This window comes from Leptodactylus fuscus, chromosome 4, assembly GCF_031893055.1.
Source record: "Leptodactylus fuscus isolate aLepFus1 chromosome 4, aLepFus1.hap2, whole genome shotgun sequence".
Classification (NCBI taxonomy): domain Eukaryota; kingdom Metazoa; phylum Chordata; class Amphibia; order Anura; family Leptodactylidae; genus Leptodactylus; species Leptodactylus fuscus.
In genome coordinates this window covers 206,967,965-206,979,994 of record NC_134268.1, presented here as the reverse complement: position 1 = coordinate 206,979,994, position 12,030 = coordinate 206,967,965, and positions in this window count along the sequence as shown.

The window sequence follows — 12,030 nt, the reverse complement described above, 5'->3', positions numbered from 1 at the left end:
TGTTAAAGGACACAGGCGAGATGGATACTTATAATGTATCCACAAGCTAGGTCATAAGCATCAGAACAATTGGGGTCCGACACCCAGACCCTGCACTGATCAGCTGTTTCTGCAGTACGGTGGCTCAGTGGTTAGCACTGCAGTCCTGGGTTCGAATCCTGCTAAGGACAACATCTGCAAGAAGTTTGTATGTTCTCCCCGTTTTTGCGTGGCTTTCCTCCCGCACTCCAAAGAGGTACTGATAGGGGAAAATGTAGATTGTGAGTCCTGTATGGAACAGTGACTGACAATGTCTGTAAAGTGCTGCAGAATATGATGGCGGTATATAAATAAATAATTCTGCTACCAGAAGTTGTATACCAAGTATATGGCTGGAAGTAGCTCTGCTCCTATTTAAGTGAATGGTTCCTTAAGTTCCTGTGACTTGTGGGCCCCCCTGGCCCCTGGGCCTGGTCACAACTGCTATAGTTACACTACTATTGGTGGTATTAGACTCCCTTTGATAGCAATACCCTGATGATCTAGGTAATAACCCTGGTGGTCTAGGGCAGCGCAGGCATTCGTTTCAATGTGCTGGATGGTCTAAGGCAGGGATAGCCAACCTCCGGCACTCCAGCTGTTGTAAAACTACAACTCCCAGCATGCACACTTGCTTTGCTGTTCTTGTAACTCCCATGGAAGTTAATGGAGAATGTTGGGAGTTGTAGTTTCACAGCAGCTGGAGAGCCGAAGGTTGCCAACCCCTGGTCTAAAGTTTGGTAAGAATACCTATGAGGGTCCGAATAATATCACTGAGAATCTGGGCTTTGAGCGCCCATGTGACCGCTGTAGTCCGATCACAGGCCTCAATGGTGATCCAGGTGCATGACGTCCCCGAGGAGGCTGAAAGAGACCGCTGGATGCCATGAGGAGGCCCAAAAGAGGTAAGGGAAGGTGAGTAGGAATGGTTTTTACATACCTCCCAACTTTTGAAAAGTAGAAAGAGGGACAAAATATGCGGCGCGCAGCGGCAAATTTGGCTCTGCCCACTTTTATGTTGACGCCCATTCTCATTCATTTTTCATGTGCTCTCACACAGTATAATCCTCCTACAGTCACCCGTAAATTATGCCCCCCCTTCATCTCTCCCCCAGTTTCATATACACCCTTCATCTGCCCCTAGTTTCATGTCCCCATGTCCTCCATCTCTGTCCCCAGTTTCATATCCCCCCGTTTCATGTCCCTCGTCTCTGTCCAGTGTCATTCCGTTCTCCCCCCCTCCTTCATCTGCCCCCAGTTTCATGGGCCCCCTACATTATGTTTAACCCAAACAAACACTTATTATCTTATCTTATCTTATCTTAAAGGATTATCTTATACTCACCTTCCATCGCTGCCCCGCCGTAGGGCGCCGATGAGTTGAAATCGGGACATACCTCCTGCCGACCGGGACCGCGAGACAGGATACCGAAATCGTGAGTGTCCTGCGGAAATCGGGACGGTTGGGAGGTCTGTTTTTATTTTTTACACCTCCCCTGGGCCTCCACCTTTTATACTATTACCCCAGAGTATAATATTTTACAGCATTGCATATTGCAGCGGCCATTATAGTTAATCCAAGGCGAATCCTCAGTTGTTTGGTCAAAAACTGTACAATTTAGGATATTCAGGTCGAAAAAACAGTTGGCGATCCATTCCATTTAAGCATAACAGCACGTGCAGTAAATCTATTTCGCCACCAGATGGCGCTGTTATATCTTTGAATATCTGACAAATCCAGGAATTAGAAATTGATTAAGAAATGCTTCTAAGTTTGTGAATATTCAGATGTCTTCCCTCTTAGAGGATAACATCTTATCATCCCAGTCTGATGCTTCAGGGCATTATTTTTCAAGCCATGGAACTAAATAGATGAGCCAATTGATGCAAAAAAAAAAATAAAATAAAAAAATCATAAAATAAAGTGGATTTAAAAACTAGAGTAACTTTTTTTTAACTACAGCCGTTTGGTAAATGTAGCGTGACAATCCTCACCAAAGTCATTGTCAAGCCTGGGCTTTCTAGTGTCATTAAAGAATGAATGGGATTAATATTTGATTGTATTTTTGCATCCATTTGCATCTCCCAGTATATAATATATCACTTATGTGGTTATTTACGTGCCGGTGTAACGGCGGGATCGGCCTCATCACGGTAATGTCCTTAATTAAAGTTGGGAGCGATGGCTTTCTCCTTGGATTTTGACATTTGATGGAATGAGATTGCTCGGAGCATGATTCAGCAGATGCGTAGCGCGTCGCACCATCCATTGATCTGCATCTAGCGAGGCCGCGCAGCCGTACTTGTATCATATTAATGAGGATCATCACTCTGGGATGTTAGCGCTGCATTGGGAGCCAGGATCTGCTCTTCAGATGATGTATTATGCCGTGTAAGTTACTACACTGTGGCCGCCGCGCGTTATTTAGGACTGTTGTTTCGCTGCCCCCAGGTCCGGAGCCGAATCTGACCACGGCGATATCTGAATTACTATATAGAGACCGTGCTGCTAGGTTGTAGGCGATAGACAGCTGGTTGCTGAATTTTCCTATATTGCTTCCTAAATGCTAATACAAAGCGCGCCTAACGGTGGCGTAACTACCGGGGAAGCAGCGGAGGCGGCTGCCACAGGGCCCGGGACATTAGGGGGCCAGGCGATAGCCGCTACAGCTGCGTTTTTTTTTTTTTTAAATAGGCTGTTACCATAGTGCATGCACAACTGACAACCATTAACAGCCTCATTGGTAGCCGGAAGTGCGGGGAATGGAGACCATTTTGTTTCCATTTTGTATCATTCACAAATCAATATCATATTTATCCATCCTGTAATTTCCAGACCTTTCCTTCTTAGTGTTGTAATCTCAATATTACTTACTTTCCAATCCTGGCAGGGGCCGAGATCGGTAAGCAACACCGCGGGCCCCGCAAACATCATTATTATACTCGGGGGTCTTTTCTGAAAAGACCCCAGAGTATAATAATTGTTAATGGGTGTCCACAATGGAGCATAATAGTGTTTGCAGGGACTACTATGGGGCATAATACTGGGTGATGGGGCCGCTATGGGGCATAATACTGGGTGATGGGGCCGCTATGGGGCATAATACTGGGTGATGGGGCCGCTATGGGGCATAATACTGAGTGAAGGGGCCACTATGGGGTATAATACTGTGTGCAGGGGCCACTATGGGGGATAATACTGTGTGCAGGGGCCACTATGGGGGATAATACTGTGTGCAGGGGCCACTATGGGGGATAATACTGTGTGCAGGGGCCACTATGGGACATAATACTGTGTGCAGGGGCCACTATGGAGGATAATACTGTGTGCAGGGGCCACTAAGCGACATAATACTGTGTGCAGGGGCCACTATGGGGCATAATACTGTGTGCAGGGGCCACTATGGAGCATAATACTGTGTGCAGGGGCCACTATGGGGCATAATACTGTGTGCAGGGGCCACTATGGAGCATAATACTGTGTGCAGGGGCCACTATGGGGGATAATACTGTGTGCAGGGGCCACTATGGGGGATAATACTGTGTGCAGGGGCCACTATGGGGCATAATACTGTGTGCAGGGGCCACTATGGGGCATAATACTGTGTGCAGGGGACACTATGGGGGATAATACTGTGTGCAGGGGCCACTATGGGGGATAATACTGTGTACAGGGGCCACTATGGGACATAATCCAGGACTCATCACTGAAGTGGACCGACCTCCATTCCAGGACTCATCGCCGAAGAGGACAGACCTCCATTCCAGGACTCATTACTGAAGAGGATAGACCTCCATTCCAGGACTCATCGCCGAAGAGGACAGACCTCCATTCCAGGACTCATCGCCAAAGAGGACAGACCTCCATTCCAGGACTCATCGTCGAAGAGGACAGACCTCCATTCCAGGACTTATCGCTGAAGAGGACAGACCTCCATCCCAGGACTCATTACTGAAGAGGATAGACCTCCATTCCAGGACACATCGTCGAAGAGGACAGACCTCCATCCCAGGACTTATCGCTGAAGAGGACGGACCTCCATTCCAGGACTCATCGCTGAAGAGGACAGACCTCCATTCCAGGACTCATCGCTGAAGAGGACAGACCTCCATTCCAGGACTTATCGCTGAAGAGGACAGACCTCCATTCCAGGACTTATCGCTGAAGAGGACAGACCTCCATTCCAGGACTTATCGCTGAAGAGGACAGACCTCCATTCCAGGACTTATCACTGAAGAGGACAGACCTCCATTCCAGGACTTATCGCTGAAGAGGACAGACCTCCATCCCAGGACTCATTACTGAAGAGGATAGACCTCCATTCCAGGACTCATTACTGAAGAGGATAGACCTCCATTCCAGGACACATCGTCGAAGAGGACAGACCTCCATCCCAGGACTTATCGCTGAAGAGGACAGACCTCCATCCCAGGACTCATCGCTGAAGAGGACAGACCTCCATCCCAGGACTTATCGCTGAAGAGGACAGACCTCCATTCCAGGACTTATCACTGAAGAGGACAGACCTCCATTCCAGGACTTATCGCTGAAGAGGACAGACCTCCATCCCAGGACTCATTACTGAAGAGGATAGACCTCCATTCCAGGACACATCGTCGAAGAGGACAGACCTCCATCCCAGGACTTATCGCTGAAGAGGACAGACCTCCATTCCAGGACTTATCGCTGAAGAGGACAGACCTCCATTCCAGGACTTATCGCTGAAGAGGACAGACCTCCATTCCAGGACTTATCGCTGAAGAGGACAGACCTCCATTCCAGGACTTATCGCTGAAGAGGACAGACCTCCATTCCAGGACTTATCACTGAAGAGGACAGACCTCCATTCCAGGAGTCATCACTGAAGAGGACAGAAACCAGGCAGACCCCATTAAAGTCTATGGGGTCCTCAGGTTTCCGCGTGTAACTGCTTTTTAAGCAGATAGGGTTGGAATTTAATCTAGTGTAACATAGTATTTTATATTCACTTTCACTATTGATTTATGCAAAGCAGACTAAAAAGTTTGTGATTATTTAAGGAACCCCCTAAATAATGTCATTCTATATGTCTGACCATTTGGCTGCTGCAGACTGTGTCTGTGAATATTTTTTGGAATTTGTGTATTCATGTATTACCATTATCCAGGCACATGCAGGAAAGTGTCCCTTTGGAATATGTAAGGCCAACATGTATCAGGGTCCGTGCACATGACCGAGTCGGGGGTCAAGTTTATCATGAAATTCAGTCGGATGACACTTGGGGTCTCATCCAAGTGCATTTCATGATATATTTAAGTCTATGGGGCTTCTGGACGCACTCCTTCTCGATAACACGGAGCAGAATACGACCTGCTCTATAATAATCTGTTATTGGAATGGAATGGATTTGGATGCCCCACAGACGTGAATACAAAACTCGGCCCCAAACTTGGTCGTGTACGGATAACATTTTTTTTGTAGTATGGGATAACATAGAGGGCAAAGCTATGCCATCAAAAAGTATACTCAGAAATAAAAGCATATAATGCTTGGTATACAGTTTTTTTTTCCAATGGAAGCATATGGTCAATATACTGAAAGCTATGCTCATACAGTGGAATATTTTATAGCCCTCTGTCATAGGTATACAGTATGTCACCGGCTACTCCTGACTCTATCTTCATTCTCTTTTCACAGAAGTAAAGAGACTCTAACTCCTTCACCTAGCTGGTTGTCCTGCTGAATCGGACGTTTTCCTGGCTGTGTTTCTGTCTGCACTTCCCCCTTCCCATCTCTTAGTGCCAGAGATGTCAGCAAGGAGGAGGAAGGATGTGCACAGAGTGGAAATACGGAAAAGCATCCAAGTATTCAAGGAGGTAAAATCACACAAAGCCAGGCATGGAGAAAGTGAAGAATCGCAAAAGCTAATGCTAACCTTACACATAGTGCACCCTGCAACATCATCTCATGAATCAAAGAGGGGCCTATCCCTTATTATTATTAATTATTGATTGATTTTTAGACATAATCTTACAGAAATTGCAAGTCATGTATGATGTTTTCCATTGGTCATGAGAAATCAGTACATGAATGAGCAATGTGGATACCCGAGAGCTAGTGACGTCAGCAGTATCCCGGGCACACAGGCCTCACTCAAGGGGATGTGAGAAAAAATAGCAGAGAGATACAGTTAGGGCCAGAAATATTTGGACAGTGACACAATTTTCGCGAGTTGGGCTCTGCATGCCACCACATTGGTTTTGAAATGAAACCTCTACAACAGAATTCAAGTGCAGATTGTAATGTTTAATTTGAAGGGTTGAACAAAAATATCTGATAGAAAATGTAGGAATTGTACACATTTCTTTACAAACACTCCACATTTTAGGAGCTCAAAAGTAATTGGACAAATAAACATAACCCAAACAAAATATTTTTATTTTCAATATTTTGTTGTGAATCCTTTGGAGGCAATCACTGCCTTAAGTCTGGAACCCATGGACATCACCAAACGCTGGGTTTCCTCCTTCTTAATGCTTTGCCAGGCCTTTACAGCCGCAGCCTTCAGGTCTTGCTTGTTTGTGGGTCTTTCCGCCTTAAGTCTGGATTTGAGCAAGTGAAATGCATGCTCAATTGGGTTAAGATCTGGTGATTGACTTGGCCATTGCAGAATGTTCCACTTTTTTGCACTCATGAACTCCTGGGTAGCTTTGGCTGTATGCTTGGGGTCATTGTCCATCTGTACTATGAAGCGCCGTCCGATCAACTTGGCAGCATTTGGCTGAATCTGGGCTGAAAGTATATCCCGGTACACTTCAGAATTCATCCGGCTACTCTTGTCTGCTGTTATGTCATCAATAAACACAAGTGACCCAGTGCCATTGAAAGCCATGCATGCCCATGCCATCACGTTGCCTCCACCATGTTTTACAGAGGATGTGGTATGCCTTGGATCATGTGCCGTTCCCTTTCTTCTTCCCATCATTCTGGTACAGGTTGATCTTTGTCTCATCTGTCCATAGAATACTTTTCCAGAACTGAGCTGGCTTCTTGAGGTGTTTTTCAGCAAATTTAACTCTGGCCTGTCTATTTTTGGAATTGATGAATGGTTTGCATCTAGATGTGAACCCTTTGTATTTACTTTCATGGAGTCTTCTCTTTACTGTTGACTTAGAGACAGATACACCTACTTCACTGAGAGTGTTCTGGACTTCAGTTGATGTTGTGAACGGGTTCTTCTTGACCAAAGAAAGTATGCGGCGATCATCCACCACTGTTGTCATCCGTGGACGCCAAGGCCTTTTTGAGTTCCCAAGCTCACCAGTCAATTCCTTTTTTCTTAGAATGTACCCGACTGTTGATTTTGCTACTCCAAGCATGTCTGCTATCTCTCTGATGGATTTTTTCTTTTTTTTTCAGCCTCAGGATGTTCTGCTTCACCTCAATTGAGAGTTCCTTTGACCGCATGTTGTCTGGTCACAGCAACAGCTTCCAAATGCAAAACCACACACCTGGAATCAACCCCAGACCTTTTAACTACTTCATTGATTACAGGTTTACGAGGGAGACGCGTTCAGATTTCATTGCAGCCCTTAGAGTCCATTGTCCAATTACTCTTGGTCCCTTGAAAAAGAGGAGGCTATGCATTACAGAGCTATGATTCCTAAACCCTTTCTCCGATTTGGATGTGGAAACTCTCATATTGCAGCTGGGAGTGTGCACTTTCAGCCCATATTATATATATAATTGTATTTCTGAACATGTTTTAGTAAACAGCTAAAATAACAAAACTTGTGTCACTGTCCAAATATTTCTGGCCCTAACTGTATACTCACCTAGGTTCTCTATGGTATAGTAAAAGTCCCCATACATTAGCGGTAAATGTGCTACAACAGGGTTGTATAAACAATGACTCTTTTCGTGCTCCGACTTCCAGTTGTGCTTCTGTATCAGCACTTTCTAAATATTACAGCACAAACCCAAGTTGACTGTCCACATGGGCATCCGGACTTGGACCGCTGCCTGAACCAAAGTATTTGATGTATGACTATAGCCTCCAAGCTGCCAACAACTTGCTCCATCTGCTCCTATGGATCTTTGCCTATTTGCAAGTTTTTTGGCTCATTTAACTTTGAACATATGCCAGTAAACATACAGGAACAGAATTTTAGTTTTTTATTGTTATATTCTTTAAGAATATTCTGATAAGACTGCTTTTCTTCCTTTGCACCTGGAGGAAAGCAAGTCGCATCGAAAGGAAGAACAGTAATAATATGGGATAGTATGTAAGGATAGGAGATCTCAGATAGCTGCACTGTCATTCCGATTGAAATTCACTGTAAAAAAATATACATTTCAATTATCTTTATTGACTTTTTTGCTCCATTGGTTATCTGCAGCCTCGATGTGTTCTCATTAGGGTTGAGCCGATCTTGACTTTTCAGGATCGATTTTGAAATCCGATTTCCGATCAGTTTTCATTCGAACCCGATCTCGATCCCAATTCCGATCCCAATGCAAGTCAATGGGAATTTTTTTTACTAATTGGAGATCGGATTTTAAAAACAATCCTATTCATTATACGGCATGGAATCTAACAACTGAACGCTTTAATTGTTAGAATCCATGCTGTGTAGTGATTTTTTTTAATCACTAAGTAGCCAGAGGATTTTTTTTTAATCCTCTGGCTACTTAGTCCCCCCTGGTGTCCACTTACCTGCGGAGATGGCTGATCTGGTGCCCGGTGTTCTCGTTCTTCTTCGCCTCGCTGCCCTATGCCTCCCAGGTTAGGAGAGTGTGGGCGGGTACTGGGAGGGGAGACGTCACGTCTCCCCACCCTGTACCCACCCACACTCTCCTAAGCCACAAGCCCCGCCTTCTCCCTAGCTCTTTAACACTAACCTGGGAGGCAGGGGCAGCAAGGCGAAAAAGAATGAGAACACCGGGCACCGGACCAGCCATCTCTGCAGGTAAGTAGTTACTAGAGATGATAGCTAGTCTCCCATTAGAATGAATGGAGGCAGCTGGTGCGCAGGGTGTTAAGGCTGTGTGCCGGCTCCTTCCATTCATTCCAATGGAACCGCAGCGAGCCTTCACACTGAGTATACAGAATGAGCGGAGCGTATACTCAGTGTGAAGGCGAACATTGTTAGCTTTTCCCACAATGCTTGGCCAGTAGCAAAGCATTGTGGGAAATAATCACCAATCTCGATCCCATCTAAAAAGATCGTGTTCGGAATTCCGATCGCGATCGTGAAATTTTCTCGATCGCCGATCGGAATCCAATCTTTTCCGAACACGATCGCTCAACCCTAGTTCTCATACATTGCAGGCTGCTCAGGGTCAGTGTGAAATTCATCAGCTCAGCCCTTTTTACGGAATCATCATAAAGTTGGCATCTCCTTTTATCTGGTTTTATGTCATGTGGTTGTAAAGATGTCCACTTGGAAGATTATAGGGGAGAGTTCAGACACCGACCAAGCCTTCAGACAAGCTGAACACTGAACCGAGCAGCCTGCAATGTATTAGAAAACATGAAGGCTGTAGAATACAACTGGAGCTAAATGTTTAGAAAAACCTATGGCAAATATGATTGTATTCTGCAATACAGTTTAAACGATAAAAAAAAAAAAACATATACCGAAACGTGTGTTTCTGAACGCTCATAAAGTTGACATCTCCTTGGATTTCATTTTAATTCATGTGGTTGTAGAGATTCTTAGTAGAGATGAGCGAACACTAAAATGTCCAAGGTTTGAAATCTGATTCGAACAGCCGCACGCTGTTCGACTGTTCGAATGGATTTCGAACCCCATTATAGTCTATGGGGGGAAATGCTCGTTTCAGGGGTACGCAAAATTCGATAAAATTATACTTACCAAGTCCACGAGTGACGGTCGGGCTGGATTCTCCTTGAAGTCTTCTCCCCGCACAGGGTTCCTGCGTCCTCTTCCGGCTGGAATTCACACTGCCTAGGCATCGGGGCCTAGGCAGAGCCGACTGCGCATGCGCAGTCAGCTCTGCCTAGGCTGGATGCCTAGGCAGAGTGAATTCCAGCCGGAAGACACCGCGGGGACGCTGCACGGAGAAGACTTCTAAAGGTAAGAGAAGAACCAGCGTTGATTGGCAGAATGTATAGCATTCTGCCAATCAACGCTGGTTCTGCATCGAACCTTAAACTTCGAACAGCTAGTAGTGTTTGATCGAGTACGAGTATTTCGAATACCGTAGTATTCAATCGAACACCTACTCGATCGAACACTACTCGCTCATCTCTAATTCTTAGAAGACTGTAGGCAAGAGTTAAGACCATACTACAGACTAAGACTTCAGACAAGCTCTCTGATAGATTTCATCCTGAACTGAGCAGCCTGCAATGTATTAGAAAACATAAAGATCAAAAAAGGCAAATGGAGGATTTAAAAAAAAAACAAAAAAAAACTATTTCAAGTATGATTTTATCCCATAATACACCCCAAAGGTGTTCATATCCTTTAGGCAAAGAAGACAAATGTAAAAGACTTTATCCAGGCTGAACCGAGGAGCCTGCAAGGTATTAGAAAACATAAAGGTCGTGGAATACAAATGGAGCTAAACCTCTAGTAAAAACTTACAGCAAAATATGATTTTATCCCGTAATAGTTAAATCAATTTAAAAAAAATCCTGAACTATGTCCAAAGTCAAAGAAGAAAAATGAAACATGGGCACCCATCTAAGAAAAGGTGGGATGATATAACGGGATGGGAAAGACCAACGTCGCTGGCTTCAAGCTGCCCACATAGTCTGGAAGTAGAACTTTGTGACAAACCTTTTTTGTGCTTTTTTGACCTTAGACCATAAAGAGACCGGCATTGAAAAGTAGAATTTTTCCCAAACACTGGGTGCAGAGCCCAGACCAATGTTTTTGATTCTTAGTTTCGAGTCTTGGGGTACCAGACCTGAATAATTTATGAAGCCATAAATCTCATTTGTCTCGATCCTTGAACACAAAGCATTAATTAGCTCTCAACTTCAATTAACCAACATCTTCCATTCTTTCACCCCACACCCCATCCCCGGATAGAAGTTCTCGACGGCTCAGCAATGATTGAGTTGCTTTTTTATCTTACACATTACAGACTGAAGATATCTCATTAGAATTCACTACCATGAATCTCCTGTCTACTTGCCTTACGGAGAACAGCAATGCTGCTTTTATCCCCAGTATACCTTTCATGGGCTGGTCCTCTTGACCCAGGCTGTCTTGTCAAATCATCCTTATTATTTGGTTATCTGCCATCTATCACGCCGGAGCTCGAGACAGCCGCTATAGTCACGGTTTGGAGGAATGTAGGCGTTGTCTGTTGTGCTGAATTTCATTACTCTATCAACTTTATTCATTTGAAGGAAGAGTTTCAACTTTTGGAGACATTTTACTGAATATATTAAGGAGCTGCTTCCATATGATGTTATTTTTGGATAGGAGCTTGTAAGCCATTGGCTGCCTCCAATAATAATGAGGGTTGTACGACTGTGAAAACTTTTAGGAGAAGAACTTAGAGGATGAAGAACTTGGCGTCCCAATGACAAGCCTTCTTCTTCCTGTTCCACACCACAGCTCCCTGTTATTGGAGGGGGGCAGGACCTCACAGCTATCTGACGCTTCATTTTAGGATCCTCGTGAACAAGTCTTGGGTTGAACATTTTTGACGAGACCTTTTTGCACATAGAAGAAGTTTTACAACCTTTTCACATGGTATATAGCAGAATGGAATGCCATACTTTTCTAGGGATGTTGTACAGTTGCTATAGCAATTTTTGAGGGTCACAGACATTTTTTAGATGATCCATTTCATAATATATAACAATCTAAACTCTTATTTTTCTGATACAGATGATCTACTTCCTTTCACTCTGCTATAGAATAGTGTATAACCACCAGATCAGTGAGTGTCTGACCAATGAGATTTCCACCAACCATGAAGATAAGTCACCTTTGTCCCTTATAATGGAGTAGCAAATCAAACATGTGTGCTGCAGCTCCATTCATCTT